The 14,983-nt window shown below is 44.1% G+C and overlaps 1 long non-coding RNA gene across 1 annotated transcript in view; it reads right to left on the reverse strand.

The window, feature by feature from the left end:
• The window catches only part of LOC140467192 (uncharacterized), a 29,696-nt gene extending 16,871 nt beyond the window's left edge, over nt 1–12,825 (reverse strand). Inside the window, exon 1 of the long non-coding RNA XR_011955357.1 lies at nt 12,698–12,825. This is a non-coding gene — a long non-coding RNA (uncharacterized lncRNA). The remainder of the gene's footprint in view (nt 1–12,697) is intronic.
• Nucleotides 12,826–14,983: the final 2,158 nt, after the last annotated feature.

The following is a 14,983-nucleotide window of genomic DNA, read 5'->3' on the forward strand; positions in this document are numbered from 1 at the left end:
CTCACTCTGCCTCTGCTACTGCACCCACCTCCCACCTAGGCTCATGCAAGGGGAGGTGATGGCTTGGTGGTATTTCCCCTGGACTGTGAATCCAGAGGCAGGTAAAGTCCTGACTCATCCTGATTCAAATCCCACCATGGCAGATGGTGGAATTTGAATTCAATAAAAATCAATCTATAATTAATGATGAGCAGGAAAAATCCATCTGGTTCACTAATGTCCTTTTGGGAAGCAAACTGCCATCCTTACCTGGTCTAGCCTACATAGTACTACAGACAAACAGTAATATAGTTGACGTTTTAACTGCCCCATGAGCAAATCGGGATGGGCAATAAATGCTGGCCATCCTGTGAATAGAAACAAAGTTTTACCACTCTCACTCCTGCCATGCAGCATCTTCTCTCGCCCATTCCAACCATTGATGTTACTAACACTGCATGGTCTCTGTGCAAATTGACTCACTGAGGACACCTCACTTTTCCCAGACCTGCACCAGCTCTTACAGCTGGGTCATCCACTCAAATCTCAAACAAGGCCTCCCTTTGTCTCATTCCAGGAGAGAAATGGACAATAGCAGGGGTGAAGTGGCCAGGATGGCGAGCGAGATGTCTATGATTCAGCTTCAAATTCCATATGAGTTCAGGGGTTAGGCTCTCGCCAGTGAGGGCAGGAGCCAGTCCTGTGGAGATGCAGAAACCTCCATGTCCCAGCAACTACATAAGAAGTGTTTCCTATTGTTGTGCTATGTCTCATTATTTCCACTTTGACTTGCTGTGCTGGGGCTCCTGACTGAAAGGTGCTTGTCTTGAGCTAGGACTACTTCCCATGAACTTTGAGACCTGGCTATCTGCTCGAAGCAGAGTGTTTGGCATGTGGTGCAGGTTTAACATAGATTTGGCACAGTGACATACAGCAACACCTCCTTGACTGATGAGTACTAGCAACTATGACACATCGTCTGGCATTGGGTCTTTATTGGAAGGCAAGATAAGACTGAAGTACAGTGAGCCTGTTAACTCTGGCTGAGGACAAAAGCAACGCAGTGATGCTGTGAGAATCCAAGTAAGCACAAAGTGAGTGGGCACTAAGAGATCAGGTGAGCAGAGGTGAAAAGGAATGTGGTCCAATCTGTGAGCTATGTGAGAGCTGTGTGCCCACTCCATATGGTAATGTTTCCGAGCAGCAGCATTCCAATGGTAGGTATTGATGCACTCCAAAATACTGTAAGTGGGTCAAAAATCTGCTAAGATGAGATTGGTACAATGATGTGACAAGATCCAAGGCCTGGAAGTTGGCATGCAGTCAGTGGCCATGGAACATGCCCTGAGATGGCAGTGCCTCCAAAATGGAGTTCTGGAGCAAACAATGAACTGGCATGGCTGGGTAACCACTCTGACTTGTATGTTGGGAATTCAAAGAAACAATAAAAAAAAGAAGCAGATCAAAGAAAGAGATCTGAGTGACCAAATGAGTTAATCTTTGAAGGTTAGTACTGCAGGTATTGCAATTAATCAGAAGATTCCATGAAATATCATGTCTTATTGTGAGAAGAATTGAATCCAAGAGGAGGGAGGCTACAAGTTGAGATATACAGGGCACTGGTGAGACCACCTCTTGAGTATAATCTACAGTCTTAGTCGTTGTTCTCACATATTAATGCATTGGAAACCATTCAGTGGAGGCTTACTGGACTAATACCTGGGAAGAGCACACGAGTTTATTAGGAAAAGCTAGACAGGCTAGGCCTGTGTTCTCTACCATCTAGAAGAGTCTGAGGTGATTGAATTGAAATGTATAAGATCCTGAAGGGACTAAAATGGGTGGAACTCGAATGACTGTTTCCATTTGTGTGAGAATTTAGAATTAGAGTCATAGTTTAAAAATAAAGAGATGTCCACTTAAAGCAGAGATGAAGAGAACTTCTTTTACTTTCAGAGAGTTGTGAGTCTTTAGAATTCCCTTCCACAAAAGGCAGTGGATATAGAATCGTTAAACATTTTTGATTACCAATGGGATAAGACATAATCAGGGATGAACAGGAATGCCGTAGTGAGGTTAAAATCCCATTGGCCATAATATCACTGAATGGAGGAGCACCCCACAGTGGTCTATTCCTGGGCATTGTTTGTATATTTGCATTTGTCGTCCATCTAATTTCCAGCCAGTGGGTGGTATAACACATCCCAGCATATTAATGAGGTGTGAAGAAGTAATAATGTGGCTGTTAGTTAGTAGTGGTCCATGTTAATAGGCTTCTTGTTACTCACTTGGTTGAATTGCACCTTCATATCCAACACTGGTTTAGAAAATTGGACTTCCTGCTCTCAGCATCAAGAAGGTTCTCACTGGATTCTTACTCATTTTTCCCAAATTTCTTGCCACGGCCCAGTTCAGGAACTGGAAAGATTCCATCCAGTGTATTAATAACATTTCTTTCACATCTCCGACCACAACACCCCCTTCTCCACCCCCCGCCACATCACAACCCCTCCAAGAATAGACAAATGAACAAGCTGCCAAATGAAATAGACAGCCATGTTTTACTGTTGTACTTGAGAGATTTCCTGCAATTTTTCTAGTAATGGAGGTTTTACCCCATTTCAAAGCCGGATAATTACTCCAGCTGTATTCTCCTTGTCTCCAGAGAAATGTTTTGTGTTCAACCAGAATTGCAAAAACCTTTAAATTGTCCAATGCTTCTTTGATCTCAGTGCGTTGGTTAGTAACTTCCCCAGCTCTCTGTTCCCAGCATTCTCTCGTGTCTCCTGTCTTCTCCTGCAATATATAGGCCCCAAGGTGGCAACTTCAGCCTGAAGCCCCAAACATTCAGCCCTTTAGCCTGAATTACTCCTCCACTTAAAGTTTCTCCTTTTCTACAACAGGTTTTTAAAATTTTAACTTAGGCATTTCTTGATGCCTGGACTGCTCACCTGTTCACCACTGATTGAGGACTGTCCAAAAGCCAACCATTTTGTGATGTAGTCTGTACCTCTGCAGACCTCTTCTGTTCCTGCCCATCTTCTGCCAGGTTTGAAATGCTTCCTGTGTCATTCCCTGAAGTAATTTTCTCTATTCACTGTTACAGAGTCATAGAGTCACAGAGATGTACAGCATGGAAACAGACCCTTGGGTCCAACCCATCCATGCCGACCAGATATCCCAACCCAATCTAGTCCCACCTGCCAGCACCTGGCCCATATCCCTCCAAACCCTTCTTATTCATATACCCAACCAGATGTCTTTTAAATGTTGCAATTGTACTAGCCTCCATCACTTCCTCTGGCAGCTCATTCCATACACGTACCACCCTCTGTGTATAAAAATTGCCCCTTAGGTCTCTTTTATATCTTTCCCCTCTCACCCTAAACCTATGCCCTATAGTTCTGGACCCCCCAATCCCAGGGAAAAGACTTTACCTATTTACACTATCCATGCCCCTCATAATTTTATAAACCTCTATAAGGTCACCCCTCAGCCTCCGATGCTCCAAAGAAAACAGCCCCAGCCTGTTCAGCCTCTCCTTATAGCTCAAATCCTCAACCCTGGCAACATCCTTGTAAATCTTTTCTGAACCCTTTCAAGTTTCACAACATCTCTCTGACAGGAAGGAGACCAGAATTGCACGCAATATTCCAAAAGTGGTCTAACCAATGTCCTGTACAGCCGCAACATGACCTCCCAACTCCTGTACTCAATATACTAATCAATAAAGGAAAGCATACCAAACGTCTTCTTCACTATCCTATCTACCTGCGACTCCACTTTCAAGGAGCTATGAACCTGCACTCCAAGGTCTCCTTGTTCAGCAACACTCCCTAGGACCTTACCATTAAGTGTATAAGTCTTGCTAAGATTTGCTTTCCCAAAATGCAGCACCTTGCATTTATCTGAATTAAACTCCATCTGCCACTTCTCAGCCCATTGGCCCATCTGATCCAGATGCTGTTGTAATCTGAGGTAATCCCCTTCACTGTCCACTACACCTCCAATTTTGGTGTCATCTGCAAACTTACTAACTGTGCCTCTTATGCTCGCATCCAAATCATTTATGTAAATGACAAAAAGTAGAGGACCCAGCACTGACCCTTGTGGCACTCCACTGGTCACAGGCCTCCAGTCTGAAAAACAACCCTCTACCATCACCCTCTGTCTTCTACCTTTGAGCCAGTTCTGTACCAAATGGCTAGTTCTCCCTGTATTCCATGAGATCTAACCTTGCTAATCAGTCTTGCATGGGGAACCTTGTTGAACGCCTTACTGAAGTCCATATAGATCACATCTTCCGCTCTGCCACTTCACTGTCATCAACAAGAAGCAATACCTGTTTTGCTTGATACATCTGGATCTCAAGGCTGTTTTGTTCCCTGGTTTATCCTGAAGCCATAAATTCCAATTTCTCTAAGTTGGCAAAATAGAGCAGAACTCCATTGCTCACCACTGCCACAATGTAAAGTGTATGTTCCTTCAAGCCTAAAGTGAGCTTGTGTGGATTTCTTGGTCTAACTGGAAGACTCTAGTTGAGTCAGGTGATAAGTATAACTGAAACTATTTCCAGATTTTTGAATGTGATTGCAAAGACCTTAAACTCCATAAAGTCCATCTTTACTCTGACGTCACCTGAGACATTACCCTGTGACCTAACCACAATAGGTGTTGTCCTATACATTCAATCAAGTTTAACTCTCAAACATCATACCTCCACCAATGCCAGCTAATTGGCAACTGCAATGGTTTCTGGGAATTTGGCCAGGGATGTAGAGGGTTAGCAACACTCTAGGATTGCCCTGGAGTATTTAAGAAATGCAAATGGGTCTTCAACGTACTGAAGGGGAGAAGTTGAAGCTGTATGTGGGAGGGGCTGTAGTGGAGACCCAAAGCTGCTGATGACTTGTTCCCAAGGTACTGGGCAATGGAGCTGTGCAGCAGGAGTCACTGCAGTACATCTGCTAGGATGTCAATTCCTCCCCCTGCAGATGGTCCTGATCAAACCGAGCACATCATTAACGTTTTTTATTTCAGATTTGAGCAGCTGAGGTCTCTCAGTTATCTCAGAGGTTTAAGAGCAGGTGTGATTTGATTAACTTCTTTACTTCATTCATAATCAGACCAACTGCTGGACCATATAAATACTTTATTAAAACCTGGACGTCTACACATTGTGAATCATTGTATGAGACATTGCCATTAACAATGACTTAAATACTTGTCAGCATCTCTCTGGAATTTTGTTTTCTGTCTTGTATATTTAACATTTCATTATTGTCTGACAGCCTTCTCAACCCATAGCTTATCGCACGCTGTAATTATAGCGGTTCATTGCGACTTCTGTTCTGCTTCTGCCATGAGAAAATGAGCCACATTTGAAAGACACAGCACGGAGGGATGTGAAACAGCAAATGGAGAGATTACTGCTTTTTTTTGGGTGTGTCAGTACAGGTCATTGTGCTGTAATGTGTGTTTTGTCAGCGCAAATATCACTGTGACCCGATTGATGAGTTGGGGAAACTGTTTCTAAAATATGTTTTTTCTACAACACGGGATTGCGCAAGAATGCATCATGCTATAGAAGAATTGACTGTATTGTTACATCTGGCGCCGTTAGGGTCTGAAAGGTTGAAAATTTGATTGAGTGTTGTTGTGGTTCTGCTCGCCGAGCTGGGAATTTGTCTTGCAAACGTTTCGTCCCCTAGACAGGGGACGAAACGTTTGCAAGACAAATTCCCAGCTCGGCGAGCAGAACCACAACAACGAGCACCCGAGCTACAAATCTTCTCCCAAACTTTGATTGAGTGTATTAAGCGTCCTCCCATTGTGGTTATGTCATGGGGTCACGTCCAAGCTGATTTCAAAGTAAAGATAGAGCTTATGGAGGGCGTGTGCCATGGTGGGAGCAGGGCGTAACAAAGAAACTGTGCCTCATCAGAAAATGACTCAAAGTATCCCAATAAAACGGCCACATTAGACCACTCCGAACTCGCTACAGCATGGAGTTTCAGCCTCGTTTGTTTTTTAATCCATTCAAGCCCTGGAATGGGACCTGAACCTAGAACATGGTGTTTCTGCAGCAAGAAATGTGTGTTTCTACTGGGATTTAATTGTTTAAATTGGCTCTGCAAATCATCCACAGGATTTCACGATTTCACTGGCAGCTCATAATAACATAAGAACTTGGAGCATTTGGCTCATGGAGCTTGCTCTGCCATTCAATAAGATCATGGCTGATTTTTAGTGGACCCAGTTCCACTTACTCTCCCACTCATCATAACCCTTAATTCGGTAAAAGTGAGGACTGCAGATGTTGGAAATCAGAGTCTAGATTAGAGTGGTGCTGGAAAAGCACAGCAGGTCAGGCAGCATCCGAGGAGCAGGGAAATCGATGGTTCGGGCAAAAGTCTTTCATCAGGAATGAACCCTTCATAACCCTTAATTCCTTGACTTTTCAATCTATCTTTGCCTTAAAATCATTCAACGAGGCAGCTTCAACTGCTTCCCTGGGCAGAGACTTCCACAGATTCACACCCCTATGAGTAAAGAAGTTAGTCATAACTCAGACATAACTGAGTTAGTCTTAACTCAGTCATAAATCAGTTCTCCCTCATTTTGAGGCTATGCCCCCTAGTTTGCTAGCCTTGGAAAGCTGGTGATAAGTCAGAAAAATGTCTAGATATTAGCCAATATTATTCTTTTGCAAATTTGCCAGCTAACCTCCCAATCCAGTTGCCAAATTCCACTCCACTGGTAGATTCAGTTTATTTTCTTCTCTAAATTCCCTTGGATACATATTCGGTATTCTCAACACAGACATGACTGCAGAAAGGATTAGTTTCCAAAAGCATTTTAGAGTCATTAAAAAATGATTTATGAGCAAGTATCAGCTCATTTACAAACAAACACTTTTCAAATTATACTGCCAATGTTTTTTTGTTGTAGAAATTAAATCATTAATCCTTTCAGCTTTCAAAATACAATTAAATATTGTTCAAAGAGTAGTTGCTTCTCAGTAAACAATTAATGTTATCAAATAACTTCAAATAATGGGCCAAATACCACCACATACTTAAATTTACAATATTCTGGGAAGTAATTCAAAATAATGCCGTGTATTCATGACAAAACAATGTTGATGGTTTCAGATGATTGAAATTTTGGAACCCGGCCAGCTCACTCTGCCATGGGACCCATCATGCGCTTGTTCCGCCATGGAACCTGTCCTGTGCTCACTCCACCATAGGATCCTCCCTGTGCTCACCTCACCTTGGGACCCTCCCCGTGCTCGCTCCACCATGGGACCCACCCCGTCCTCACTCCACCATGGGACCCACCCCGTCCTCACTCCACCGTGGGACCCTCCCCGTGCTCGCTCCACCATGGGACCCACCCCGTCCTCACTCCACCGTGGGACCCTCCCCGTGCTCGCTCCACCATGGGACCCACCCCGTCCTCACTCCACCGTGGGACCCTCCCCGTGCTCGCTCCGCCGTGGGACCCTCCCCGTGCTCATTCCACCATGGGACCCTCCCTGTGCTCGCTCTACCACGGGACCCTCCCTGTGCTCGCTCCACCACGGGACCCTCCCTGTGCTCGCTCCACCATGGGACCCTCCCCGTCCTCACTCCACCGTGGGACCCTCCCCGCGCTTGCTCCACCGTGGGACCCTCCCCGTGCTCATTCCACTATGGGACCCTCCTCGTGCTCATTCCACCATGGGACCCACCCCATCCTCACTCCACCGTGGGACCCTCCCCGTGCTCACTCCACCATGGGACCCTCCCCGTGCTCGCTCCACCATGGGACCCACCCCATCCTCACTCCACTGTGGGACCCTCCCCGTGCTCGCCTCACCTTGGGACCCTCCCTGTGCTCGCTCCACTATGGGACCCACCCCATCCTCACTCCACTGTGGGACCCTCCCCGTGCTCGCTCCACCATGGGACCCTCCCCGTGCTCGCTCCACCATGGGATCCACCCCGTCCTCACTCCACCGTGGGACCCTCGCCGTGCTCGCCTCACCTTGGGACCCTCCCTGTGCTCATTCCACCATGGGACCCACCCCGTCCTCACTCCACTGTGGGACCCTCCCTGTGCTTGCTCCACCGTGGGACCCTCCCCGTGTTTGCTCCACCATGGGACCCTCCCCGTGTTTGCTCCACTGTGGGACCCTCCCTGTGTTTGCTCCACTGTGGGACCCTCCCCATGCTCGGTCCACTGTGGGGCCCGCTCTGTGCTCACTCCACCATGGGACCATCCCCGTTCTCACTCCACCATGGGACCCTCTCCATGCTTGCTCCACCGTGGGACCCTCCTTGTGCTTGCTAGACTGTGGGACCCTCCCCATACTCTCTCCACTGCTGGGCCCACCCTGTGTTGACTGACTGCACTGCCACCCAGACTCCAGCTGTGACCTGTCTCCCTCAACTTCACTCTCCAGGGAGGGCAGGCAGTCAAGAGTTGTGGGGGGTGGGGCAGGTGGGGAGATGAGAAAAAGGTACAAAGAGGAGAAAAAAGAAATAAAAAAGCAAAGGAATTGGTGACCAGGCGAGCTCTGATTGGAGCATCTATTCTGCCGCTTCCAATCACAAAAACAAACAATGACTATCATCATCTGCCTCCCGTTACTAAGCCAACTTTGAACCAATCTCAATCAAAGACCCCTACTCCCCTGGCTAAAATCTCTTCCAGTCTCTTCCATTAGGTAGAAGATATGAAAGTGTGCATTCTCTAATGAATAGATTCAAGAACAGCTTCTTCACCACTGTTATTAAACTTCTGAATAAATTTTATGTCGATCTCATTCTTTGTGCACGTTTTCTGAAGCTGTGACATTATATTCTTTGCACTGTTTTTTTAACCAATGCACTTGGTGTGGATCTGCCTGTACTGTCCACAAAATAAAACATGTCTCGGTATATTTGACAATAATGAATCACATAAAATCAAATCAAATTTGTCAAGTTACCCTGGATTCCGTGGACTTGTACATTATTGACCAATCAACTAAGAGATTTTGTCAAAAGCCTTACCAAGGGCCATGTAAACTACATCCACTGCATTATCTTCATCTTTATATCTTGAGAAGCTCCATCAAAGCTGTCAGATATGAATTCCCCCTTACAAAGCCACACTGACGATCCCCGATGAAGTTTTGTCTCTCCAAGTGGATGTTGATTCTCTCCCTTAGAGTTGTTTTTTTCTCCCTTTCGTTTCTCTGCCACTGATGCTGAGCTCAACAGCCTGTAGTTTTCATGTTATTCCTACTGCATTTTGTTTTATCATGATACCATATTAGCTATCATTCAGTCATCTTGAACTGCTCCTGTGGCCAGCAAGAATTTGAAAATTTATGTCAGAAGCCCTGGTTCACCTCCTTCTCCTTCTACAACGTCTTGGAATACATTTCATCTGGACCTGGAGATTCATCCAATTTTAAACACACTGAAACAGCTTTTTATTCATCCTCTCCAATGTAATTTTTGTTTCAAATACATGACACTGCCCTTCTCTGATATCTGTATCCAAGTCCTTCTTCTCGTTAGTGCAAATTTCTCCTTTAAAACCTCTACCACACCTCTGGGTCTACTCAGAGCTTGTCACTTTGGTCTCTATTAGACCCTACTCTTGCTCTGGTTTTTTTCATCTTATCCATAACATACCTAGAAATTTCCTTTGGATTTTTATTTATTTTATCCATTCGTATTTTTGAACACACTATCTATTGTTCGCCACTAATAGTTCCCACTAGCAGCCTTCCCTTCTCCTGGGGCTGACTGTTATCCACTCGTTTGGCTGTCCAACTTTTCTTGTCTGGCTTTAAGCTATATCTCCACCTATCCTTTACATTTTACCCCCCTTCCATCCACCCTATGCTCTGCATTAAAAAAAACACAAGCTTTTCCTCATTACATCAGTTCTGAACAAGGGTCACTGGACCCAAAAGGTGAACTCTGATTTCTCTCCACAGATGCTGCCAGGCTTGCTGAGCTTTTCCAGCGATTTTCTGTTTTTGTTCCTATCTTTTATCGTTCCCCCTTTACTTTGTTAATTTCAATTTTAAACAACCCTTTGCACTTTCTATAGGCGTCTAAGGTTCTTGGGGTTTTGCGCTTTTGGTATCTCCATAAGTTTTCCCATTGTTCTGACCCAATTTCTGGGGTACTATGAACTTGTTGGACCCACCCTTCATCTTTACAGGAATGCAGTTGGCCCTGCACTTTCACCAGTTCCTTTGAAAAGACTCCCACTGATCCTGCTATGAATCCACTTTTGGCCAGGTCCTGTCTGACCACATTGAAGACAGCCTACCCTCACTTCAGAATCTTTATTTCTGGTCCATGTTGGTCTTCTTCCATGATTACCTTCAATCTCCCTGCGCTACAGTCACTATCACCAAAATGTTGTTCCATTGATACTTCTAACTGAGTTTGCTCCCGAACATTAACTCCAGTACTGTCCCCTGTCTTGAAGGACTGCCAACATGCTGGCTTATGAAGATCTTCTGGATATTTTGTAAAACTTCCACCCCTTCACACTTTGTCTAACCCAGTTAATATTGGGGGAGGTGGAATCTCCTACTAATGTTACCTTATTATTTTCACACTTCTCTGAACTTTGCCCACATATCTGCATTTCTGACAGCTTGGGATGTATTATACACTCTCAAAAATGTGATTGCTCCCTTCTTGTTTATAATTTACCCAATATGGACTCAATTAAGAACCCATCCAAAATATCATTCCTCCTTAATACTCCTTGACCAATATTGCAACACCACCTCATTGTTTGCAATCCTCCAAGTCTTGCCTGAAGATCCCACTATTGAGCTGCAAGTCCTGTCTCTCCCTCAGTCATGGCTGTATAATAGCAATGATGACAATCTTCACATTAATCAGCTCCTTCAACTAATCTGCCTTACTCGCTCGACTCCTGGCATTAAGCTGAATGCCATCCAGCATTACCATGCATGTCTCTGCACATCTCCAGCAGGCTCGGAGTGTGGGCAACCTTGGGCGATTGTCTGTGTGGAGTTTGCACATTCTCCCAATGTCCACCTGGGTTTCTACCGGGTGCTCCAGTTTCCTCCCACAGTCCAAAGATGTGCAGGTTAGATGGATTAATCATGGTAAATGTGCAAGGTTATGGGGATGGGGGTGTGGTTCTGAGTGGGAAGCTATTCAGAAATTCAGTACAGACTCAATGGGCCAAAGAGCCTCAACCTGCACTGAGTCTATGATTCTGTGCTGGATCAGATTTTTGGTGGCAGTTATCTACCTGTCCATCAAGGTGGCTAGATGATCGCATACCTGAGGCAGAATGGTGCCAATGGCATTGGTGCAGCCCTGCAAAGTTTGTGTCAGTTGGCACAGTGTCTCAGATATGCCTACCTGTTGTTCTTGTGTCTGCTTGGGCATTTGGAAGGAGTTTTTAGTTGCTGATTATATAGGATCCTCTTCTGCCTGGGGCTGAGCTGGAGACCAATCTTTGGCACTCGTTCTGAGGCTTTTCCCTCTTGACCAATTGCAGAAATGTGCTTGTGATTTGCTCACCAGCAGGTATGCCTGACTGTAAACTAGTCAAAACTCTCGCCAAGCTAACCCAGGAACATTGGAATTAGGAGCGAGAGCGGGTGGCTCACCATTTAACATGATCATGGCAGGTCTTATCCTGGTCTGAACGCAACTCTCCTGCCTGCTCCCCAAAGTCCATAATTCTGCTTTACATCAGAAACATTTCTTTTTCTTTCTTGATCTGTTGATCAATTCTGCCTCCACCGCGTTCTGAGGCAGTGGGTTTCATAGATTCACATCCCTCTGAGAGAGGCATTTCTCCTCATCTCAGTTTTGAACCGACCTCCTCTCTCACTCTCTACCTGTGACCTCTTGATTTAGACTGACCTACAAGGACTGTCTATTCAACTTCCACCTTATCAATCCCCTTTAGCATTTTCCACACCTCAACCAGATCTCCACACATTCTCCTAAACTCCACTGAGTATAAGCTAAAACTATTCACCTGCACCTCGTACGACATCCCTTTCATCCTGAGGGTCAAGCTGCTGAACCTCCTCTGAACTGCCTCCTGTACAATCACATCCTTCCTTAAATAAGGAGATCAAAACTGGACACAGTACTCCAAGTCTCACAATGCCTTATATAGTTGTAATAACAATTCTGTATCTTAATAATGGCTTAATAAATGCAAAGATTCCATTTGCTTTTCTTATTATATGCTGCACCTGCAGACCCACTTTCTGCAACTCATGCACAAGGACACCCAGATCCCTCTGCTCTGATGCGCTCTGAATCTACTTTCTGTTTAAAAATCATAATTTGCCCTTTCTTTTTTTTTTAGCCAAAGTGGATATTCTCACACTTATCCATATTAAACTTCATCTGTCAAATTCTAGACCCATTCTCCTCGCCTGTCAATATCCACCTGCAAACTGATGATTTGGAGATGCCAGTGTCGAACTGGGGTGTACAAAGTTAAAAATCACACAACACCAGGTTATAGTCCAACAGGTTTAATTGGAACCACTAGCTTTCGGAGCACTGCTCCTTCATACTCCACAACCACTTGATGAAGGAGCGGCGCTCCGAAAGCTAGTGCTTCCAAATAAACCTATAACCTAACGTCTGCAAAATCTTTATCTCCTCTTCAGAACCTGCTTTAGTATCATACCACAAAGGTGCCAGTATCTGACCTGGTGGGTGGGTGTAAGAGGCAGTCTGGCCAATGCTGCAACCTCTGAGGTATCCACCTTCTCTTGAGAGGTGGAGGAGTAGATTCTTTGTGAGGCTGGTACCCTAGATATTGACACAGTGCTGATTGCAATGGTACCTACAGGAGACAAAAGAGAGAATATATCGTGAATGAGGGGTAGCGGTTCTTGATATATTCGAAGGTGAAAGATTAATGGAGGGTGGACAGGAATGAGGAGTAATCAGTCCAGCCATGAATTTATTGAATGACGGAGCAGGCTCAAGGGGGACAAAGGCCTTCTCCCTATATTGATTTGTACATTAGTTTGTATGTATGGCAACATTCGTTTACCATGCAGTTCGACAGTTATACTTTTTCCCTGACATTTGCCAGCTGCACTGTTCTATTTGCCAATAACTTAAATACTTGCTTATCACTGAGGATTCCTCCAAATTCTCAATTAACTTCAGTTTGGAAGATTAGGAAGGAATTGATGTCTACCAATTGTTATGAAGTATGTATTCTCAGTTTCAATATAGTCACACTTAACATTATAGTTCTTTGACAATCTAAGAAACTGAGAGCAGCTTGTTTGCAGCTGCAGTTTACAATCTGTGCTATTTGCATGCTATAAGTGAGTATTAAACCAGAGTTTAGTTCTTGAATCAATTACTGTTTCTACTCCAAACACTTTCCATTACTAATTTTCTTTTCTTAATAGAAAGCATCTATTCAAATTCCACTGAGAGGGTGAAATTCAATCACTTTACCACTTTACCAAGTCATTAAAGGAAACTTGCTTAGATTCCACAAATAACTGGGGAACACAACCACATCCCCACTCTGTATTTTGTAATCTGTCTCTGTCGCTCTTCCCTTGATCAAAAAACAAAAACAGAAGTTGTTGGAAAAGCTCAGCAGGTCTGGCAGCATCTGTGCAGAGAAATCAGAGTTAATGTTTCAGGTCCTTCGGTTTTGAGGAAGGGTCACTGGACGTTAACTCTGATTTCCCTTCACAGATGCTGCCAGACCTGCTGAGCTTTTCCAGCAACTTCTGTTGATGGTTCTCATTTACAGTATCCGCATTTTTATTTACTCTTCCCTTGATCTTTGGATGTAAGAATTTGCTCAATTTATTTAAGTTTGATTGTTTATCTCTTCCCAGTCCTAACCTCTCTTTTTACAACCTGCCTTTGCCCCCATCCTATCTGGGCATATTCACATTATTTATTGCTTTGCCTTCCCTAACGAAGCAATGGGCCAGTTTTATTATTTCCACACATTTGCTCAAAGAAGTCAGGAATTGTCCCTGTCCAGTTTCTTGGGAGAGGAGGGAAGAATTGCAAGCTTCATGAAAATGGAACGAGTTGGGATATTAATGGATTCATATTTGTGGAAATAAGGTGAAGATTCTGGTTTCACCATGGAATCCTGGAAGGGAAACTTGGAAATATGTTGAGAACCTGGGTTCTTCAGTCTTCGTTCTTGCCGTACTTCCCCACATTTCTCCCAATTGTTCATGTCACACAGGGCGTAGGACTTTTCCATTCCTTATCTCTGCTAGTCCAATCTAGTTATAATTTTATTAATTTTCAGAAGGCAAAAGCTAAGATAAGTATAAGCTATGAATACTAGAGACTAATAATACCAGCAATGTCATTAAATAGAGAACAGGCCTCAAAAAATACAGATGGACACACTAAAAAGCCCAAAGAAACAAGAGAGAATACTCACTGCAACAATATTCACTTAAAGCTAGGTGACAGTGACAGAACCTTCAAAATCATTGAATTGAAGTCAGATCACAATTCATGAAGCACATGAGAAAACAAGGAAGAGTCTGTCAGACAGAAGAAGGATGTCAGAGACAGTTGAATCTAACAGGAAAACAGACTTCAAACACAGAAAGGAAAAACAAAAGATCACAGCACTTACCCAGGTCAGTCTGTTACAATAATCAATCAGGGCAGCAGTTCCAGTCAAGATATTGTCATTGCTACTTTGAAAATACCGATGGTCCACAAGGAGGCCAATAGTGGAAGGTTTGGAAGCAATAGTTCCAGAGGTACAGGACTTCATCAGTGTTGCATGCAAAAGGATTAAAGACATTGAGTCAGTACATTTCTGCACACAGTTGACTTATAGCCAATGAAATCCCCATGAAGCAGGGTATAGAAGAAAATATAACTGGGTTTGAAGTATTAGTCAAGATTCACTGTAAATACTTAATTGCAAAAAGAATCTGGTCATAGAAACAATGAGATTTAATCAATGGTCCTAGTGTCAA

Source organism: Chiloscyllium punctatum, chromosome 45, assembly GCF_047496795.1.
Source record: "Chiloscyllium punctatum isolate Juve2018m chromosome 45, sChiPun1.3, whole genome shotgun sequence".
NCBI lineage: Eukaryota > Metazoa > Chordata > Chondrichthyes > Orectolobiformes > Hemiscylliidae > Chiloscyllium > Chiloscyllium punctatum.